The sequence below is a fragment of the Rhinatrema bivittatum genome, chromosome 5 (assembly GCF_901001135.1).
Source record: "Rhinatrema bivittatum chromosome 5, aRhiBiv1.1, whole genome shotgun sequence".
Classification (NCBI taxonomy): domain Eukaryota; kingdom Metazoa; phylum Chordata; class Amphibia; order Gymnophiona; family Rhinatrematidae; genus Rhinatrema; species Rhinatrema bivittatum.
In genome coordinates this window covers 307316871-307339976 of record NC_042619.1, presented here as the reverse complement: position 1 = coordinate 307339976, position 23106 = coordinate 307316871, and the positions used below count along the sequence as shown (strand labels likewise).

The 23106-nt window shown below is 46.5% G+C and overlaps 1 protein-coding gene across 2 annotated transcripts in view; it reads right to left on the bottom strand.

The window, feature by feature from the left end:
* TMEM150A (transmembrane protein 150A) overlaps window positions 1-22868 on the bottom strand; it is a 58306-nt gene extending 35438 nt beyond the window's left edge. Inside the window, exon 1 of one of the 2 annotated variants that reach the window (XM_029604273.1) lies at window positions 22601-22868. The gene's annotated coding sequence lies outside the window, so the exon portion shown is untranslated. Of the gene's footprint in view, window positions 1-22239; window positions 22318-22600 lie in introns of those variants that run through there. The other variant, XM_029604274.1, reaches the window with a different exon arrangement.
* Between the last annotated feature and the right edge of the window lie 238 nt (window positions 22869-23106).

The window sequence follows — 23106 nt, the reverse complement described above, 5'->3', positions numbered from 1 at the left end:
CCCTGGAAGTCACTCCAGAGTCATCGACCGCCTGAGAGAGAAGCAAACAAAAGCGAGCCACCAGGGAACAACAGGAAGCTCTCTGCAATGCCATTGCTTCAAATGCTTGCTTAAGGATGGCCTCACTCCTCCTATCCTGCACATTCTCCAACGTCACTCCTCCTTCCACAAAGATAGTCAACTTTTTAGAGACAGCACAGACAAGCGCATCCACTTTTTAGAAAATGCAGATGCTCTGTCGCCACTGGATCCAGTGAGTAGAGGCCTTCCAAGGCCCGACCCCCTTTAAAATTTGCCTCCAGGGTGTCCCATTCAAGATCAAGATACTGTTTTATGTATAAGGCTATGGCGTATGTTTTGTTCTCTGTACACCGACGTGATATCTCTGATGATCGGTGGTATATAAAAACTAACAAATAAATAAATAAATTCGTTCTTGAATGGCCTCCATAACCAGGAAAAAAACGAGAGGCTTTATGCAAAGAAACCAAAATGTGATTTTTCTTTGGCTCAGACATGGAATCTGCTCCAGGAACTCCCAACATTTTCAACGTCTGGGAAATCTGGGCCGGCAATTCATCTCTATGAAAGAACTGAAACAGTCCTATACGGTTCTAATCTCAGAGGAATTTCCCCATCTTCCAGAGAGAGTCAGGATCTGCCTCAACATTAGTGCCCTCCGGATTCCTGTCCGAACACCTGCAGCTCGCAGGATACTTTGGTGCTTAAACGTAGTACCAGAAGAGAGAGGCTACCGCCTGAGGAACTGAGCCAACAGGATTGGACAGGGCTGAGGACTGTGCCTGAAGAAAGGATTGCAATGCCTGAAAGAATTCTACCCAAGAAAAGGTAGAAGGATCCATGCCAAAACCAGGAGGCATGTGAGCTGCTGAGGAACCAGTCAAAGGAGTTCCTATATCAGGTATTCCTCCTGACATATTTACCCATAATCTCATTAGGCTGGAAAGAACCAGGCTCAGTAAAATCAGAGGAAGATAATTCTCCCTCAGCCTCTAAACAGCGCTGGCACAAGTTAGAGGGCAAGCCAGGCTGAGACGCCTGAATAGGACAGGTGGTGCATAGGGCAAGGTGCTTAGGCTTCTTAGCTATAAGTGCCATTATATATTTTTTTTTATATATGCATACAGGGTTTAGGTGTCACAAGGCTAGGCGTCAACTTAAGCACACACAAACATAAGCCCAATTTGTGCACACAGGATAAGCGTGTGCCCAAGCCGGATGCCACTTAACCTGGACACCCAAGCCAACTCTCAACTAAGCATCTAAAACCTGGATTCACACCAAGACACAGTGCTGAACTGATGTCCTAGAGAGAACAGCTGAACACATAGGCAAAAGCATGCAAAAAAAAAAAAAAAAAAACCCAAAAAACTTGTTGTGGCCTACCACTCGGTGCACAGTGGAAAAGCCTCTGTGCGGGGCCTAGCCAAAAGAGGCTGCTCAACCTGCCAGGCTTCCCTTGCTCCTGAGCCTTCCTTGGGGTGGGACAAATGTCGGGAACGCCACACCGAGCTCAGAGACCAAGGAAGGAAGAGGAATCCCTGAACAACCCTCCACTGTTTGATACCTTTTTTTCTTTTAAACAATTACCCGAGCTCAGCCTTTCCTGGCTGAGTACAGAGACTGTCTCCGGCTGCTTGGGGAGAGGCTATCTGGCGTCACTGTCGCACCCAGCTTCCTGCATCCACTGCCTTTAAGCTGTACAAATCAGCTATGTCCACGCCGGCTACCGGACCAAGGCACTCGTCTGAGGAACCATGGAAATCACCTCAGGAATTCTCCACTGGGGGAGGGACCATTTGGTATCATTGCAGGAGAGTGGGGCAATTTTTTTTAAATTCTCCTTCTAAAATCTGAAGCAATCTCCAGTAGGGAGATGCACGTCCACCATCTCCTGGAGACAGAATACTGGCAGGCTGATGTCACTGCAGGGACACACACACACACACACACACACGTTAGTTTGCTACCTTTCATCTGCTGGTAGAGGTGCATAAACCACTGGGTCCTGAATACATCTATCCACATGCTAGGATATAACTCAATTTTGGATGCTGGAATTCCAGGGTGGACCACTGCACCAGGACCACACTGGCACAGTACTATAAGCTAATACTAGTCCAAGCAATGTGAATTAACTTTTATTCTATCTCTGACCCAGACGTCAAAGTCTGAAAAAATAAATAAATAAATGTGAACCAAGCACGGGACCTCTGATCCAGTACTCCCCCCCCCCCATCCTTGTCCATTTAACATTCTACCATCTAAAAAAAATAGAAGTTAAAATGTAGGATGTACACAACATACTCTGCACTTTCATCGTGAAAGAACAATTATAGAAATATGCCCAAAGAAATTAATAAAAAAAGTAAAGTATTGACTGCACAAGTCTTTGCTTCCCTTGACAGAATTCTTGGAGGAAGCCCTCTTGCGGCAGTAACAGCCATGAGTTGTTTAAGATAAGGCTCTACCTAACTTTGCAGAGAGGGTTGGTGCAGTTTTTGCCCGTTCTTATTGGCAGAAGATCTCAAGCTCTTTCAGCTTGGCTGGGGATTGTCTGTGGACTGCAGTCTTCAAGTCTTGCCACAGATTTGCTATTGGATTCGGGTCTGGACTTTGACTGGGCCACTGAAGGACATTCACCTTTTTTTTTTTTTTTTTGGCTGATTCTCTCTTCTGCTTAGGGACCATTGTCCTGCTGAAAGGTGAAGTTGCCCATCCAAGGTCTATGGCAGATTGGAAAACTGGTTTCCCTCCAGGATCTGCCTGTACTTTGCACCATGCATTTTTCCCTTGATCTTCGCAAGCCTCCCAATCCCCACGACGTAACGTTGCCACCAGCATGCTTTTCTGTAGGAATGGGGTCAGCAGGGTGATGTGCTGTGTGCAGCATAAAGCAAACACATCACTTAGCATTAAGATCAAAAAGTTTCACTTTGGTCTCAGACCACAAAAACCTTCTTCTACCTGCATGCAGAGTCCTCTAAATATTTATTTGCAAACGCTATGCAGCACAAATGGCTTTTCTTCAGCAGTGGCTTCCTTCTTGTCACCCTCCCACCACAGGCTATGCTTGTGGAGTAATCGTGAAATTGTTTAAACGGTCAACATTTTCCCCAGTCTCAGCTGGAGATCTTAGGCCTCACTGTGACCTTCCATAGCAGGGCTCCTTATTCCTGAGCGGACTTTGTCTGATCACGGCAGTGCATTAGTGGCGCCTGTTTCCACTTTACAATGATGGACCTGACGGTGCTATTCAAACACACTGACGTGTTCCTTCTTCGATCTGTACTTTTGAATAACTTTATTCTGGAGTTCTTTCGGCAGCTCCTCGTTGGACAGGTTTTGACCCTTGCTTTAGATTCACGTCATACAACAGAAACAGCTTGCGTCTTCATCCAGGAGCATTTGAACCAGCTCTGCTACAGTGACTAAAATGTTTAATGTACGAGTCTTAAGGCAATATTTTGAACCAGATCTAATCTGGGTTTGCTATGACAAAGGGTGTAAAGACAAACAATCAAGACTTTTGACTGTATTCTTAATTACATTCGGAATATTTCTATAATTGTTCTTTCACGGCAAAGCTTTATAGTATTGTGTAGGTCTGTGAAAGACTCCTACTTTAAAAAGGTTGCAGAATGTGAAAAGTGTACAATGGTGTGAAGACTTCAACAAGGCACCCTCAGTCGAGGTTACTCTATGCCTGTCAGTTTTAAGTGCGTCTGTCTGGCTCCAAGTCCGCTGGGCAGGCTGAATGAGTGCATCTGTGAACCTTTAGAACCAGTCTTGGGGACGGCATAGCTACAAGTCTACAGATGCAGCAGGTGGGGATGGGCGATGGTTAAAACAGGCCTGAATCAGCCTGTCCACATGGCATCTGGTGACAGGCCTCCCGGAAGAGCATACTGGCTAAACAATATTGCCTCTGCTTTCAAATTCTCAGTGTGCGCACCAAGGCAAATAAATGGCCTGTAGAGATAATCAGGGCCACGTGTGTCCCCACTTTATGTGCCAGGAAAGGCCAAATTGCATTTTATGATGAAAGAGGTGGAGAGAGAGCACTGTAATTTACTCTCATATCCCCCCCCAATTAAAGGATGTGTTAACAACATACAAAAGCCGAGCCTTCAGATCCTTCTGACCCTTTGATCTGAAGGTGCTACCCCTGCAAAGCACACAGACCCTTGCCAAATATAGAATAAAGTGACCACAGACTACAAATATGCAGACAAGAAAAAAAAATGAACTGGAAACCCTAAGGAGCCAGGCTCTTATATACAATGCGAGAGAACCAGAAACGGAAATGCATTTCCTCCTGTGCAAAATAAAAAGATAGATCGGGTGGGGAAGCCAACAGCTATAGCAGCAAAATGTTATATCCTGTCACCAGGCCAGAAATGTAATCTGACCAGGGACAAACAATATGGATCAGCATCAAAACCTGGGAATTGCCCTTGTCCTCTGTATCCTGTAACTTTATTTTTACTATTACTATTGTACATTTTTTTCCTGTTTACTTTAAATCATGTTATGTATTACTTTGGCATAATACTACACATATTGCCTGTGAAGACATATGGGGCTTGGCGTTATTAAAAGAGCAACTCAGTAGAATTAACCGGGCAGCACAGGCCAAGACTCTTATAGGCCGATGCAATACAGTGCGCTCAGCTGAGCGCACTGGTTAACCCATGGGTGTCCACAACCCTTTATGCTGTAATGGAATTAGTGCGTTCAAACCCCCCCCCCCCCCCATGAAGCTAATAGCACTCATCACATGTAAATTCATATTGATGAGGTTAGTTATTCTCCCCCAACGCAAAAAATAAATAAAATGTGCACCCGGCCCGCAATTTTTACTCTCAGAAATTAATGCCCTGCCCGGAGCAGGCATTGATTTTTCAGCAGCCCAAAAAGTGTACAGAAAATACTGCTTTTCTATACTTCCTCTGACTTAATATTGTGGTGATATTAAGTCTGAGAAAGGAAAAGGAAAAAAAGATTTTAAAAAAGTCAGGTTAGGAAAAGGGACGCTGGTAAAACTGAGCGTCCCTTCTCTTAACCAGCTGATAGCCACTTCTCCTGCATGCCCAATGCCAAAAAGGCATTAAGGACGCACAATTTCCCCCTAGCGCCTTCTTTGTATTGTGGCAGCCGATTTAAATATTAAATCGGGCTCCCCAGAGAGGTTGATCTGCACGCATTGGGACTGGAGAGCAGGCACTCAATCATGTGTCCCCGTTTTTCCTGCGCAGTCTGCATGTTTCTAGTCTCTGATCACTTATTCTGTACTTGGCAAGGGTCTGTGTTTTTTTGCACGTGTGACCGAGGTGACATTCTGCTAATGGGTAGTTTCTGAATAGGGATCAGTAACAGTCCAGCTTGTTCCATTTTCCAATACAGTTCTGCTGGGGGGGGGGGTGGGTTGCATATTGGACGCTTAGAGCTTTTTAGGAAGGTCAGGCGGGTCCCGTACCGCCTGGACAATGTAATATGGTGCCAGGCCAAATAGCTGGCACGCCGAGGGTTAGTGGGGGGAGGTGCAACGGCCCGTATTCGGGCTCGTGTTGCGTGACGAGGTGGTGGTGGTGGGGGGGGGGGGGTGTTTGAGGTTTATGTTTAAACCTCCGATTCTCTGGGAACAGATTGGTTCCCTCTGACTGAAGCGGATGGGAATGGGAGGAGCCGAAGGAGGGACCTGGGAATTCGGCAGGCATTTTAGTTTTTCTGCCGTGGCTCCTAGTCGCTGCTAGCGTCCCGCTCCTCTTTTTTGCGTTTTGGGGGCCTGCTCAGCTGACAGGAATGTCGTCGGAGGCGGCGATGCCGGGTGATGATGCTCCTGTGGCGGCTCCGGGTGAGCATCGAGGCGACGCAGGAGATGGGGCTGACTTGGTGAGGGGTTATAATTGTCATTCGGTTCGCAAGCTGGCCCATTTGGTAGCCGCTAAACTGCAACAGGAGATCGACATGGGCAGGATTGCGGGTCCTTTTCAAGTTCCTCCTTTTGAGGACTTGGTCCTATATCCCCACTAGCTGTGGTGCCCAAGACAGAGGCGGGTAAGTTCCGTTTGATACATAATCTGTCATTCCCGGAGGGTAATTCGGTCAATGATTACATTCCCAGGGACTTGTGCACGGTGAGATATGCTTCTTTTCAGTCAGCGGTGTCGATGGTGCGACACTGTGGTGTGGGTGCCCGGATGGCGAAGGTGGATATTGAGTCCGCCTTCCGATTGCTGCGGATCCATCCTGAGTCGTTTCCGTTGCTGGGTTTCCGGTTCCAGGATTCTTTCTATTTCAATAAATGCCTGCCCATGGGGTGCTCCATTACCTGCGCCTATTTTGAAACCTTCAGTTCCTTTGTCCATTGGGTGGTAGCAGAGCGGACTGGAGTGGGTAACATTGTGCATTACTTGGATGATTTCCTTTTCATGGGGGATTCCTCTTCTAAGACTTGTTCCCGGAGCACTGCAGCTGAATTAGACATCCCTTTAGCAGAGGGCAAGACAGAAGGTCCTTGTACTCGCATTACTTTCTTGGGTATAGAGTTGGACTCTGTTGGGATGATCTCTCGCTTGCCATCCGATAAAGTGGAAGCGATGAGGGATTTGGTGTCCAGGGCATTGCGGGCTAGGAAGCTGACTTTACATTAGATGCAATCCCTGGTGGGCAGCTTGAATTTCGCTTGTTGTGTGATGCCTATGGCTAGGGTATTTCTGAGAAGGTGAAGTTCTAGTATGGCAGGCTTGCGGAAGAGTGGTCACCAGATTCACGATATGAAGCGGTTGAAGGAAGATTTGCAGATTTGGGGTCGTTTCTTGTCAGATTTCAATGGTTCACTATTGTGGCAAGATGATTCAGTTTCCAATCACGATTTGGAACTTTTTACAGATGCAGCTGGGTCCATTGGTTTCGGCGCCTATTTTCAGGGGGCCTACTGTGCTGCATCTTGGCCGGAGGAGTGGAAAAGGACGGGGGTTACTAAGAACATTACGTTCCTCGAATTGTTCCTCATTCTGGTAGCGGTGTTTCTATGGGGTGCGCAGCTTCGAGACAGGAGAGTAGTGTTTTGGTGTGACAACCGAGGGGTGGTGGATGTCATTAACAAGCGGGCTGCGAAATGTATAGTGGTCTCCGATCTGCTGCATTGTATGGAACTGAATATCACTGTATGGGTTAGACATGTTCCTGGGGTTTCTAATGTTATTGCTGATTCTCTTTCTCGTTGCAAATGGTCCTTGTTTCAGGAGCTTGTACCGGAGGCAGATCAGCAGGGGGCATCAGTGCCGCATTTCCTTTGGAGCATGGAAGCTGCTCTGGGTGTCCCTAGCTCCGTCCACCTGGATCAGTTATGTGGCATCGGCAAACAAGGTGGTGTCCTTCCTGGCCGGTTTGGGTTGGCAGGGGGGGTCCTGTATCAGATGAGCACATGGTACAGTTTATTGAATGCGCCAGGGAAAACGGATTCTCCTTCTATATGAGGGCTCACGGCTGGGAATTCCCGGTAGGGAGATTCCCGATTCGTCGGGTGATGCTGGGATGGGCCCAAGGGTCAGTGGTGGTTCCGGATAAATGGCTTCCGATTACACACGAGATTTTGAGTAGGCTGTGGGAGACACTGCTCGTGATCTGTAATAGCAAATATGAGTGTTGTCTTTTTCGGCTTGCATTTGTGTTGGCTTTTTTTGGCGCTTTTCACATCGGTGAGTTGGTAGCCCGTGCTTCCCAGGGGGCTGAGGATTCTGGCCTTTTGCTTAGGAACGTGAGTATACGGGAGGATTCGCTGTCCTTAGTTATTCACAAATCCAAAACTGATCAATCAGGTAAGGGGTAGTTAGTGGTGCTTCATCCGGTTCCGGGGTTGCAGACTTGTCCAGTAGTGAATGCACTGGCTTTTGAAAGAACTCGACCGGAGGGTGGAGTTCATTTGCTGGTACACCGCGATCTACGGCCCCTGACGAAGTTTCAGTTCGGGGCAGTTCTGCGGACGAGTGACTACTTTGGGGTTGGACACCTCGCGGTTCAGGACCCATTCCTTCCGGATCGGGGCTGCTACATCTGCAGCGAATGCGGGCTTGTCGGAGGGGGGAGATGATTCAGAGGATTGGCAGGTGGAAGTCAGATGCTTTCATTGGATATGTACGGCCGGGCAATAGTTAATGGTCCGAGATATTAATTCATTTCTCTTTGCAGGTGCAGTTCAACGGGGGACGGTGGTGTTGGTTGTGGGACATTCTTATATTGCCTGGGCACATTCCCATGCTCGTGGGCGTCCGTACGGGCCACACTTGGACTTGGAGAGGCGGGGAGTGAACATTTGCTGGTTGGGTCGACGGGGAATACGCTGGGCTGAGTTGCTGCCTTGTCTGCAAGAGGAGCGCAGTCGTCTCTCCCCACCGAATATCTTGATCGTTCATCTAGGAGAGAACGACTGGGGCAAAATGTCGGGACGAAGGTTCATTGGCATGGTGCGGAGGGACCTGGCAACGGTCTCCGGTTTGTTACAGAGTACTGTTCTTTGTTGCTCGGACATTATTCCAAGGACTGCTTTGCTTGCGCATAAGGTCTGGTGCTGGTGTCGGACCAGCAGATTGATTCCTGGCTGGCGGGTGTGGAGGATTTTCATATCTGCCATGACTGGGTTTGGGGCCTGGAGGCGGGGTGGAGTTCATTTATCTTTTGCGGGTATGGATATGTTTTGAACACGCTGCAAGAGGCCTTGGAATTTGTACTGCGTGGGGATCCGGGCCGCACCTTTGTGGGTCGCAGGTAATTACCTGCGCCTGTGGCGGTTGCCCGAGCAGATTGGGGGATTATGCTGTGTTATAAGTATCTGACTTGACAGGTGTTAGCTCAGTGGTTTCTAACTAACAACTGGGTGCAGTTGTTGATGGTACGGCCCCTTGCTTGGCGGCGGCGGGAGTCGTGGGGGTAATGTTTATGATGTAACTGCATACAGGCTGGGATAGCCTTGGATTGCCCATCTTGCTTCCACGTGGCGGATGCGCGGGGGGCGGAGGGGAGGGGAGGGGCAAGTTGGATGTTATGGTGAATTGGCTCTGGCACCAGGATATTGTTAATAAAAGCTGCGGCCTGTTGATCCCAACCTGTGTTAAGTGTATTTATTGGATGTAAAGGGACGGACGTGGGCAGAAGCGACTGTCCTGGCTACCCATATTACTTGTAGTATCTAAGAATTGTAAAACTCCCAGATACACCTAATTTCAGAGGTCCCCAACGGATGGTCTGCAGAGCTACTTTTCTCAGCTTACACTTAAGGGATATCAGAGGAGCACAGATACAAAAGGAGAAGACTGCCTGGACCAGCAGAAATAACTTCACCATGTTGCCTCCTCTGCCAGTGCGGAGTGTATGGGGACTATGGCCAAAAAGCAATAATGTGCAGGATTCAGGAAACATGAAGGGAGCCCCTTGTGCAGCCTCAGGGTCCGGGACACGCTGCTGCTGCATATGCAGAGTCCCCCACCTACGCTGCTGTGCTGGGGTAGGCTCGGCTGGGAGACATTGCTGTGCCGCTAGGATCCGGTGCCTGAATGAGAGGCCCGGCAGTTCCAGTGCCACCTTGATCTGTAAGTATAGGGCAGATGCACGCAGGCAGTCATCGGGATTCGGGACAATATTAAAACAAAACAACAAAAACTGAGCAGCGTTGCAACTTCTGCCTCTGCTCTCAGGTCCGCCACCCGGAAAAAAAAACAGTCGCAGCATAACCGGGCCATACCCCCTCCCCAAAAAATAAACAAAGCAACCAGGCACGTTGAGGGTTTGGAGGAAGTAGAGGGGGAATGACAGGAGATAGAAGGGAAGGGCGTGAAGAAAGAAGAAGTATGAAAAGGGAGTTAAACGGAAGAGAGGGGGATGAGGGAAATAGAGAGCAAGAGTGTGTGTGTGTTTGTCACAAAACACCACTTTGCCATTCACCCAGTCACCGCATCCCCAGGGGGCCCTGGACCCACAATTCAGCCAATCCCACAGCACTGTAGTGTTAGGGCTGACAGCGGGCTGGAGGAGATGGATGTGTGCTCCAATCATGGCACCAGCGCCTGGCAAAGATCTTTCCCACCCCCCTTCTCTGCATAACATTATGGCATTTCTTGGAAATGTAACAGTATAACAACAACTGCTTCGACTGTACCAGCAGGTCGGGCTTCACCTAAAACTCTGCTGCTGGGCAAATAGAAACTAGCCACAGGCAACAAGACCTGGGATTTTCACTAAAGCACCCCTCAGGCTTTAACCCCCCCCCCCGTTGAGCAGAGTGAGAGCAAAGGTCATTGTAAGTCACCTCGTTAAGAGCTCAGTTCTCTGTTCCTTGTCTAATTAGACCAGGTGGTGTTGTATCAAGGCAAACAAAAGGGAGGTGGGGAGACACATTAAGGTTATCTTGTTAGACAGACTGTCTCCTGAAACCTGTGCAAGTCAACAGTTGCAATCTGATAAGCGACCCCCCCCCCCCCCCCAGGTGATCTTTAAACCCTAAATAATTGCTCTTTCCAGTGATCGCAAGTCAGTGAAATAAAACCAGAAAAAAAGAAAGAGAGAAACACAAAACCAGTTCTTAACATTCTGATAATCTTGTAGGTAAAAAAAAAAAAAAAATCAACTTCACAACTTTTCAGTGGAAGAACCCCGCCCCCCCCCCCAAAAAAAGGCAGCCATCATAGCACCATAGTTAATAAAGACCAAAATGGCCCATCCAGTCTGCCCAATTGGATAGAACCTTGGCCCATTGTCACAGGAGACCCCATAGGAAGCCCACTCTGCCGTGGGATCTACAGGGCCCAACACCGAACTAGGCGGCAAGGAAGCCCCTGAATCAGAGGTTATAATCTCTCCTCTGCCCTGATTACATTAAAAGACAAGTTAAACACAGGGAGATACATTCAGTTCTAATCCTAGCTCTTCTTCTGGGAAGGCAGAGTAATCTCCTCTGGTCTCTATTTGCTCCGCGCTAGCTTGCTAGGTCATGGTTTGGTCTTCCCTTTGAAAAATGTATGTGGCCTGATTTGGACATACGAGGGGACTGAATCAGCACAAGTTTCAGACTAAAGAGAGTGTAACACCAGTAGTCCAGGCTTGATCTAGGCTTGAGAGCAATAGTCCCAAACTTGTGTTAAATCAACCTACCTCCCTCCCCCCTGGAAGAGGGCAGATGAATTAAGGAGATAAGACAATCCATCTTACAGGCGGCTGCTTCCATGCTCTTGAATTATGAGGATGCAATGTGGCTGATATTAGTTTAGATTTTCACTTTTCTTCTAGCGCACATTATTCCACAGTAAAATTAATCCTGGTATGTATCACGGGTTTTAAAAAGGTAGAAAAAAAAAGTGTGCGCTAAAACAATAGTAAAAAAAACAAAACAAAACTAGCACTAAAATTAGTGCAAGTGCATACAAATCCCATGTTAGAAGAAGGCATTAACTATTCCCAGCAAGGCCGGTGCAAGAGTATTTGGTAACCTAGGTACATGTTGGGTTACACACTCTCTCCCTGGAGATTACCTGTTAGCAGAAGCTCCAGCACAGTGCGCCCTCCCCTTGCCAGCAGCAGTGGTTCTGGCACAGCACCTCCCTCAGCCTTGTGCTGGCAGGATTTTGCTGCCCTCCCACAATTAGGCAGTTGCCTAGAGTGCCAGCAAAACAGCCCCGATTCCCAGCAAGGCAGGGAGAAATATTAAAAAAAGGTCAGACCATGGGAGGCACATTTTCTTAATGCTGGAAAATTAACTCCTGGGTCCAAGCAGGAGTAAACTCACATTTCTGGTGCCCAGTGTAGTAGAAACAAGTCATCGTCTGGGCACAGCACTAGAACATGACCACCTGAAAAATCTAAAGCATAATCTCTCTGGGGAAAGGCATCTAAAGCTACCCAGTACACTAAACGTCAGGATGCACAAGTGCCCTCCCCCCAGAGTTTACGCTGAAAGTTACATTCCTGGGTCACAGCAGGAGTAAACACACATTCCTAGGAGTCCAACTTATTCTACTGCTGTGCCCAGAGTGGTAGAAGCAGCTAGGCTTCTCTAGCTGCAGTGCCATACCTGGTGTCCATACAATGATCTGCCCCCTCGCCCTACACACCATGCTACGGGTATGGTTTAAGTGGAAGCTATGCTTAGTGGGGGAAAAGGGACTAAGTATTTTTACACTTCTCACCTTTTTCATAATAGAGTCTTTCCAGCTGGGTACCAGAATGTGGCAGGTCCAGGGCATCAGACGCATTGGACATAGCTGGGGGGGCTCTCTCTCGTGTCAATTGTTGAGCTGCACAATCACTACCAGCTGGATTTTTATTTTTTTTTAGCATACTCCCTGCTTCATCATTTTATGATGTCTAAGGAGAGATTTCTTCATCTTTAGCTCTAGGTAACACTTTATTTGAGCATTTATGCACGGAGGTTGGACAAGAAACGGGAGATTAGTCTCCAAGATATGCGCCTTACTCTTTGCATTGGGCAGAGAATCTTTCCCTTACATTAGGGCTTGGGAAGCAGACTTGGGGATTACTTTGCCACCGGAAACGTGGGACCAGGTGTTTTTAGCAGCAAGTTAATGCTCTCTCTGCCCTACTGCACGAAGACTGCTACAAGCTCTTAATGCGATGCTACCTCACACCGAGCAGATTGCACCCTATGTACCCTGCAGTTAGTGGAAATGGCGGCGGAGTGGGTACCTTTTTCCATCTCTGTTGGGATTGCCAGAAGGTCTCCATATTTTGGTACAGAGTACTACAGTGGCTGGAGTCAGTACTAAGGGGGGGGGGGGGGGGTGCAGGGTTTAAGAAATGCTGGCCTGGTATTACTTAATGTGTCCTCTCCGAGTCTAGATAAATTCCAACAGCGGTTTTGTCAGCAAGTATTCGCTACCAGATGTGAAATGGCACTGCACTGGAAGCGTTCGGAAGTGCCATCTTTGCAGGTTGTGTTGCACAGGCTAAGACTATTATCGAACGGCAGCATTATTTCAGAAAACATGGAAGCAGTTTTTGGAATGGGAGGCAGCAGGATCTACGGTGACAGATTTTTCCCCTCTGTTATCCTTAAGTTTGTAAAGTGAATTTATGCTCCTATCATGAGAAGGCATATAGTCGCATAGGACTGCTTAAACTAAGGCTTTACTTTGTATATAGCGTGTTTCTAGGCCTTTCCATTGTGAAATGTGATGGATAATAGCATCCTAAATGTTACTGAGAATAATGGGTGCTTGTGGTGTTTGATGTAAGGGGGGTAAGGGAGGGTTCTATTGTAGATCGTAAATTGAATGTCAGTTTTGATATTGCTTTGTTGCACACGTATTGTATGTTTTGTATTCTGACCTTCAAGAAAAAAAAAAGTGTTTTTAATGAGAAAAAAAAAAGCAGCAGCAGCTAGACATTAGTACACCGGGCACAGCACTAGAACATGAGCACCAGAAATATCAAAGCATAAGCTCTCTGGGGAAGGCATCTAAAGCTACCCAGTACACTAAAAGTCGGGTTGCACAAGTGCCCTCCCCCCAGAGCTTACGCTGAAAGTTACATTCCTGGGTCACAGCAGGAGTAAACACACATTCCTAGGAGTCCAAATTATTCTACTGCTGTGCCCAGAGTGGTAGAAGCAGCTAGGCATTAGTACACTGGGCACAGCGATAGAACATGAGCACCAGAAACGTGAGACCAAGGAAGGAGGTACATTTCCAACATGAACGCTTTTGGGTGTGCACCCAGAGCTGAACAAGATGCAAACTCCAGGGTAGGCACCTTCAGCTGAACAGCATGAACTCTGCACACTGACTCTGGCACACTGTCAGCTGTAGGTACCCAGCCCAGAAAGCTTAACCTTTTTTTTTTTTTTTATTAATGTACTTGCTATGCCTTGCCAAAATGGCCTTGGATACATGAGAATGTGCCCAAAATTGAGACATACAACATCAATCTGGCATGGCAAGTATTGCAGGTTTACTCCACCTCAGAACAAGGAAAGACTTAAATTTCCAGCATTGTGCCAGCCAAAGCAATTTCACTTACACCCCCCCCCCCCCACACACACCCCCCCCCCCCCCACCCACCTACTGGGGAGGAGAAGAGTGCATACACACAAACCCCGTACCTCCACGGTGCCCACCTCACACGAAAGGCAATCGTGCTGCAGTGCCAGTACATAGTCGGCTACATGTGCCAGGCATAAGTAAAACCGAAGTGTGAGCTTTCTTAGGAAGGCATCTACAGCTGAACAGTATGCACTGGCAGTGGGGCACAATGGCCTTGCCTGCAAGATTACATCGTGACTTGGGCACATTCATGCAATCAAGGATGCTCAAGCAAAGCACTCCAAGTGACCTCAAAGGGCAAGCTCTCTCGAGCAGGCACCTGGAGATGCAGTTGCACTCCTTTGTATCCTAGTCAGTATGCACAGTGCCAGAAGGAGTACTGTTTAACTGTAGGTGTCTGCCCTAGAGATTATCCTCTGATTTCTCTTGGCATGCAAGACTTTGCCCAAGTTGGGATGGACAGGGCCAATCATGCATGCAGAGCCATTTTGGTCCTACTCCCTTACCTGCCCAAGACAGGTGGGGAGTGAATAAACAGAAGGGAAGTGAGGGGAAGGAAGGTGGCGAGTGAGTGAAAGAGAGGGAAGGGGAATGCAGATACAGGAGAAGGAAGGGAGCAGGCTCTTGGGGGTGTGGCAGGGGTGCCAACTTTCAAGACATTTAGAAATATCATAGACATTCTATTTAACATGCACCCTGGAAACCCGATGCCTACCAGCATTTCAAATCATAAAGGACCAGATATGTTGGCCCCCCCAGAGCTCAGCAAATTCTGAGGTCATCTTATTCCTCGCCTCCCCAACTCAGGAAACACCAAGGGGGACCCTGGCCCTCTTAATTTGAAATTGGTTATCGCTCTTCCCTGATCTAAGTGACATAGAACATGCAGACACCTCTACAGCACGAGGCCTGGTAGCACATTTCTAGTGAGCAGGGAGGGGAAGCAATGCTAACAGCAGAGTAAACAGACCTGGGGAAAGTGATTTGCCCAGATTACATACAGGCCGATACAGAAAAACCCGTGGGAGAGCTGGCGAGCGCTCGCTCTCCCGGCGTGCGCTTCAGAAAAAAAAAAAAATGTAAACGAGGGCCAGCAGTAAAAGGAGGCACTAGGGACACTAGCGCGTCCCTAGCGCCTCCTTTTTGACAGAAGCGGCGGTTGTCAGCAGGTTTGACAGCCGACGTTCAATTTTACCGGCGTCGGTTCTCGAACCCGCTGACAGCCACGGGTTCGGAAAACGAACGCCGGCAAAATTGAGCGTCCGTCTTCCGACCCGTGGGCTGCAGGCGGGTTTTTAATTTTTGGGGCTTCCGACTTAATATCGCTATGATATTAAGTCAGAGGGTGTACAGAAAAGCAGTTTTTTTCTGCTTTTCTGTACACTTTCCTTATACCGGCCGAAATTAAAATGTGCGGCTTGGCTGCACATTTTACTTTCTGGATCGCGCGGGGCTAACTAATAGCGCCCACAACATGCATTTGCATGTTGTGGGCGCTATTAGTTTCGGGGGGGGGGGGGGGGGGTTGGTCGCATGTTTTCCACTCACTATTACCCCTTACTGTATAAGGGGTAAAAATAGCGTGTTATAAACGTGCGGCCAACCCCCCCAAAACATGCAAATGCATGTGTCGGGGGGGGGGGGGGTGGCCTTGTAGTCCTTACCAAAAAAAAAAAAGGCCTTTGGCAGGCCCAGAACTCTGTCTAGTCCAATCACCACGGCTGGGTCCTGACATTGAGGCCACATTCCTTTGTTTTAGGCCTAGGACCAGGCCTCACAAGGCCCTCTGTCTGATGTCCTCTTCAAATTGGTTTCTGCTGAAGGCACCACAGTGACATCACTGCAGTGAGTCCTTTCCTCACCATACTAATGTATGGACATAAAACAGAAGCCTCCTTTTCTCCACAACCAGGGCAGGGCTTGAGATTTGATAGTGCCTTTGAAGCTATGCCAACACATCAACCTAAAGCAAGCAGAAGCAGGATCCTCTTCAGCCCAGGTATTTGTCACCTTCCCTAAATCAGAGCCTGCCCAGGAGCAGAGAGCCGCACATTTTACTTTCAGAAATTAATGCCTGCCCATAGGCAGGCGTTAATTTCTGCCGGCATCAGGAAAGTGTACAGAAAAGCAGAAAAAACTGCTTTTCTGTACACCCTTCGACTTAATATCATAGCGATATTAAGTCGGAGACCCCAAAATTTAAAAAAAAAAAAAAAAATCTGCCTGTGGGTTGGAAGACGGATGCTCAATTTAGCCGGCGTCCGTTTTCCGAACCCGTGGTTGTCAGTGGGTTTGAGAACCTATCAGCGGCATTCGATACAGTAAATCATGATATCCTATTAAATAGATTAGAAGAAATAGGACTATGCAACACAACAATCAAATGGTTCAAATCATACCTAAATAACAGATATTTCCAACTGCTAATCAAAAAAACAAATGTCAGAAAGAATAAACCTTCAAACAGGAGTTCCGCAGGGATCAGCCCTATCTGCCACACTATTCAACATATACATGCTGCCATTATGCCACCTGCTAGCTGGTCTGGGCATCTCACACTACATATATGCTGACGATATTGAATTAATACTTCCAATTAATGACTCAATTGAGGAAACATTAACCTTAGCCAACATGTATCTAGATATAATAAAACAGCTATTAAACCAGATGGAATTAGTTATTAACATAGAGAAAACAGAATTCCTACATCTTGAACGAAAAAACATCACAATTATTCAAAACCCAATCACAATCAATAACAACCAAAAAATACAACTTGCAGAGAAAGTACGAAACCTTGGAGTGATTATCGATACGGAACTAAGTATGAAACAACATATATCTCTAAAAGTAAGAGAAGGTTACGCCAAACTTATGACTCTCAGAAGACTTAAACCACTACTAACACCAAATGACTTCCGGTCAGTACTACAAGCATTAATTTTTTCAAGCACTGATTACTGTAATGCCCTTCTACTAGGATTACCCCACACCAAGATAAGACCAGTACAGGTATTACAAAACACAGCCGCAAGATTTTTAACTGGTAAAAGTAAAAGAGACCATATCACCAAAACCCTGATTGAACTACACTGGCTACCCATTGAACAAAGAATTCAATACAAGACTCTTTGCATCATACATAAATTAATACACGACGAAAAGGCAGAATGGCTGAACACAGCCCTTCACGTACACGTCCCTAATAGAAACTTGAGATCAGCAAACAAAGCCCTACTAACTATTCCCTCAGTAAAAACAGCCAGACTAACTCAAGTGAGGGATAGGGCCCTATCCCTGGCTGGACCTATAATATAGAACCCCATGCCTTTAGAAATCAGAACACAAAGAGACATCAAAGCATTCAAAAAAAGTTTAAAAACATGGCTATTTAAGCAAGCATACCACAAAGGGAATGAAGAGTAGAATCCAGGGAATTGTATGATGCAGTCCGAAGAACTCCCACACACATCAGCTTACTAGAATGGTGTATGTGTGTATATTTTTATTTTACTTTACCTCTATTAGATTGCAACAACAGAGGACCAGACCTAAGTGTTAATTTATCTTACAGCTGATATACTTAAAGTAGACATGACTTATCAACCACTGAATACTATTTAATATGAAACTATGTTACAGTATTTGATGACACCTGTTTAATATAACTCAACTCATTTAAGTTTTAAATTATGTGCCTTATTGTGAACTGTTGTGACGGCAACTAGCTTAACGACGGTATAGAAAAGATTTTAAATAAATAAATAAATAAAATAAGCGTCGGCTGACAAACCCGCTGACAGCCGCCACTTCTGTCAAAAAGGAAGCGCTAGGGATGCGCTAGTGTCCTTAGCGCTTCCTTTTACCGCGGGCCCTCATTTAAAATACTTGATCGCGCGCCCAGAAGAGGGGCCTGGGCGCACGTTGGGAGAGCGGGTGCTCGCCTCAGGGTGCTGGCTCTCCCGCGGGTTTTACTGTATCGGCCTGTTAGAGAATAGCCACTACTATTACTGGCATTAGTAGCATGGGATAGACTTAGTTTTCTGGGTACTTGCCAGGTTCTTATGGCCTGGATTGGCCACTGTTGGAAACAGGATGCTGAACTTGATGGACCCTTGGTCTGACCCAGTATGGCAATTTTTTATGTTAAAAAAAAATTAAAAAAAGTTTGAGATATTTTAGCAATTGGAATATGTCATCTTTGGGAATGTGCAGGTCGCTCTTTCTTCAGAATTCCACTGTTCAAAGTCTAGTTTCTCAGGCTTTCTATTATGGTTTTGTCTGCGTGTTTCTGTTTCTAATTTGTAGTCTCTTATTTCTATATTAGATAAGGGTCGGTCTCTGTTTTGCCTCTCTGTGTGTGACTGAAATGCAGTATTTCTGCTCACATGAAGTTTCTCTGTAGTAGTAGTCCAGCTTGTTCTGTTATTCCCATAGGTGATGTATTAATGTTCTAGGGCCTGGTGTAGTATTTGCATTGCTGCTTTTTCATAAGGTTGCTGTTATTTGAGTCCTGAGAGTCAGTGCTGTATGGCAAGGTTCTAGATGTCTCTTTCTTTGCAGGAGTTTGGATTACTTCACAAAATAGCAGTGGAGGGATTTTTTTTTTTTTTTTATTGAGGTGACAGCAGAATTTGAATTTTTCTTCATATTGTAATGTGAATTGTCCTAGCTCTGCATCTGTTCTGATGATTAATGATATGTTATTGTAGTTATGATGATTTCTGGCTTTCTGCTAAGAGGATTCATGAAAGAATACATTCATTTTTTTTGTATTACATGATTGATTGGGTCTGTTTTCCTTGCTTGTTACATGATATACTTGTGAATTTATAAACTGCAATAAATATAAATAAATTAATACAGATTAATAAGGATTTTTTAAAGCAGGTAAGTGCTTGAAATAATTGAGGTAAAATATTTTAAAGTTTCATTCATGATGCATAATGGCTGTTGCAAATTACTTAGAAAGCCATTCTAGAGTGCAGAATAGGGCATTATTTACCAATAAGAAAACAACTAGTAGGTCTCAGACCTGCATGCCCTCAGCCCGCCCATGTTAACCTTGTACCCATCCAAAAAATGAATTCCAGCTATGCCACTGTTCACAGTTCTTGAAGATTCAAGATACTTTTAAATAAAATATTTAGAACCAGAGAATATTCACATGTAAAAAAACACAAAAACCCCCCCCCACAAAAAAACATTCAAGCAGGGTCAAGGTTGATTACTTAACCAAATCTAGGTGGAATACCTGCAAATCCAAATGGGTTGGAGAAACGTTTGCTTGACCCTAACAAATACCAAATATCCGACCCCCCCACCAACCCCCAACTGTAGAACCAGAGTTGCGAGTCTTGTGTGAGCAGTTAGACTCAAACACTTTCCAAGTAGAGGACACCAAACACAAGGGACAACAAGGCCCTAAGGGGTAGATTTTCAAAAAGTGTGCCTTCGCGTACTTTTGTTGACGCATCAGGCGCAAACAAAAGTACGCTGGATTTTAGTAGATATGCGCGTAGCCGCGCGTATCCGCTAAAATCCTGGATCGGCGCGCGCAAGGCTGCCGATTTCGTGTAGCTGGCGCGCGCCGAGCCGCGCAGCCGGCCGCCGTTCCCTCCAAGGCCGTTCCGAAATCGGAGCGGCCTCGGAGGGAACTCGCTTTCGCCCTCCCCTCACCTTCCCCTCCTTTCCTCTATCTAACCCACCCCTCCGGCCCTATCTAGACCCCCCCCCTACCTTTGTCGGGGGATTTACGCCTCCCGGAGGGAGAAGTAAATCCCCGCGCGCCAGCGGGCCTCTAGCGCACCGAGACGGGACATGGGGGCGGTTCCGGAGGGCGCAGCCACGCCCCCGGACCGCCCCAGGCTGAAACCACGCCCCCGGGCCCGCCCCCGAAACGCCGCACCGATCGGCCCCGCCCCCGACACGCCCCCCTCGAAAAACCCTGGGACTTATGCGAGTCCCGTGGCTCTGCGCACGCCGGTAGGCCTATGTAAAATAGGCGCACCAGCGCGCAAGGCCTTGCTCACGTAAATCCGGGCGGATTTACGCAAGCAGGGCTCTTAAAATCCGCCCCTAAGCATATAAGGAATCCCTGTCTTATGGGCCGATACAGTACAGTGCACTCCGATGGAGCGCACTGTTAGCCGGCATTTGGATGCGCTAGCTTTACCCCTTATTCAGTAAAGGATAATAGCTTGTCCAAAACGCACATCCAACCCCCCTGAACCTAATAGCGCCCGCAACATGCAAATGCATGTTGATGGCCCTATTAGGTATTCCTGCGCGATTCAGTAAGTAAAATGTGCAGCCAAGCCGCAAATTTTACTTTAAAAAATTAGCGCCTACCCAAAGGTAGGCATTAATTTCTGCCGGCGCCGGGGAAATGCACAGAAAAGCAGTAAAAACTGCTTTTCTGTGCACCCTCCAACTTAATATCCTGGCGATATTAAGTCGGAGGTCCTGAAGGGTAAAAAAAAAAAAAAAAAAAATGTAAAATGGGCCTGTGGGTCGAAAACCGGATGCTCAATTTTGCCGGTGTCCGGTTTCCGAACCCGTGGCTGTCAGCGGGCTCGAGAACCGACGCCGGCAAAATTGAGCGTCGGCTGTCAAACCCGCTGACAGCCGACAGCCACCCGCTGACAGCCGACAGCCACCGCTCCTGTCAAAAAGGAGGTGCTAGGGGCGCGCTAGTGTCCCTAGCGCCTCTTTTTACCGCCAGCCCTAATTTTAATAAATTAAAATGCTGAATTGCGCGCACAGGAGAGTGGCCTGTGCGCCCGCTCTCCCGTGATTTTACTGTATCGGCCCATTAGTTAATTAAGAAGGCTTATCTAAACCCCAACAACCTTTCATATGACTGATGGGGTAGTGATAGGATTGATGTTTTCTGTTATTCAGCCAAACTAATTAAAAAAAAAAAATTAAGCTACTGCTGTGATAATCAGGTTTTAACCTCCTGCCATTACATAACTTTTTAATCTTTCTCTCAGAGAGACCAGTGAGCAAGAAAATCTCTAGATAAAAACAAAGTCACCCTTAAGATGAAGCATAGGCCCAGAAACTGGATGTTCGAGTCAACACGAGGATAGGCTGTGAGTTTCTGAAGCACTAATCATTCGAATAGAATCTTGTCACCCAATAAACATTTGCATTGTTGGAGCCATAAAAATCATTATGAATTCATATGAATTTAAGTCATTTACTCTGGGGCATGTAATTTGTAGATCTTATGCAGATCCCAAATTGAAAAGTTCAGATTTAAAAAAAAAAAAAAAAAAAAAAAAGGGTGATTGTTAAAAATAGTCTACACAAGGAGGCACTATTTCAAGAAAAAATAAGAGTTTCCTCACAAATCTGTAGAAGTAGTGAGATAAGCACATGGAACATAACAGAAGATTCAGTATATACAAGTGGAAAAAAAAGTTACTTCATTTAGTATTTTCTGGAATTCCACAATGGGGCCTTATATAATGTAACTAAATGCAAAAACAAGGCCCTAGATTTGATGCCTCATAGAATTTGCTTCAAATCAGATTTAATAAAAGTGATCATATAAAAACAGTTTTATTTAGCTCCCCCAAAGCAAGGCGAGTGAGATTCTCCCACTCACCAGCATCCAAGTCAATGTCTTTATAGGATTTGTTTTCAGTTCCTGGTTCTGTAAGAATAGAAATGGTGTTCTTGGAAGCTCAAGCCCCTCAAACTCCTGACAGCACAGTAATTAAGAATCATATTACCTCTACCTACTTTACTAAGTCACCGTGAAGATCTACAAGACCAGAACAGAGATCAAGCTCCCGAAAATCCCTGTTCTGTGGCAGGGAATAAGAAATTAATTGTAATCTTTACAAGACCAAGACTACACAACATGTTCAATATACATACAAATCAACTGGTTTCCCCCTTCCTCCCTATATTCGAAGTCTCAAGCAATAGCCCAGGATTGTATGAATAGAACAAAAATAACCTTATATGGAGAGTTGAAACAGGTAATATTCCAACAACTTGGAAACCTCAATCACCTTTATCGGTATTTACTAAGCCCTGTTCACTATTTCAAAGCTTCCATGGGGGAAGAAAACTGGATACATTCTTAGAAGGACAGCGAGTGCATAATCCTATAGAAAGCATCAAGGATAGCCAGCCACCTTTTTACCTTATGCATTTTGCAGTAAGTCCAGTTTTAAAGCCTTCTCTGCTATCAGAAATGCTTCATGTCAAGCTCTACTTCGAGTTTATTAACAACCCTCACCAGGTACCTTTCTTCCCATAAGGCAGGCACAATTAACTGGGCTAACCTAGGCTTGACTGGGCAAGCTGCTTCCTGCCCCTCAGGAGCAGCTTGGGGTTGAGCAATACCCAGATCCTAGGGCTAAGGCTGGAGAAAGGAATTTTTTTGAACCGATCAGTGCCTGCCCGCATGGCATTCCATACCTTAACTCTCTTTCCCTGCACCGACTACCCGCAGAGGTCCCTTTCAACCAGTGACATTTACACAAGAAATAGCCCATACATACCCAAACCTAGAGCCCGCCGTGCTTCGGAAGCGCCTATCTGAAAACAGACCTTTAACTGTTTAAAGGGACAAGACCGGCCCCTGAGTGCATGTGACTCGGCTGCGGGGGGCTGGCTAGGGCTGCCGGGAGTCGTAGTCTTTCGGACCAGGTTCGCGAGCATTAATGGTGAGCGCGAAACTACAATTCCTGCAATGCATCCAGGTGACGGTAGGCCGGGGTGGAGCGAAAAGTAAAGCTCACGGGGATGCGCGCGGGCCTCGCGAAGCTATCATACACATCTAGGAATGGGCATTCCTTGAAACCGAAGAGGGGCACAAAGGCTATCTAGGCTCCGCCCTTCTGTGACATCAGCAAGAGAAGCTCGCCTTCTCTTTAAAGTGAGTAAGACCAGAAATTCCCGGGAATTTCTCGTAAGCGTGGGAGAAGCCTGGCTGCTTTAGGCTATTAATGTAACATTTTGTGGCACTTAGGTTGACCAATAAGAGAAGGTGGGCGGGATACAAATA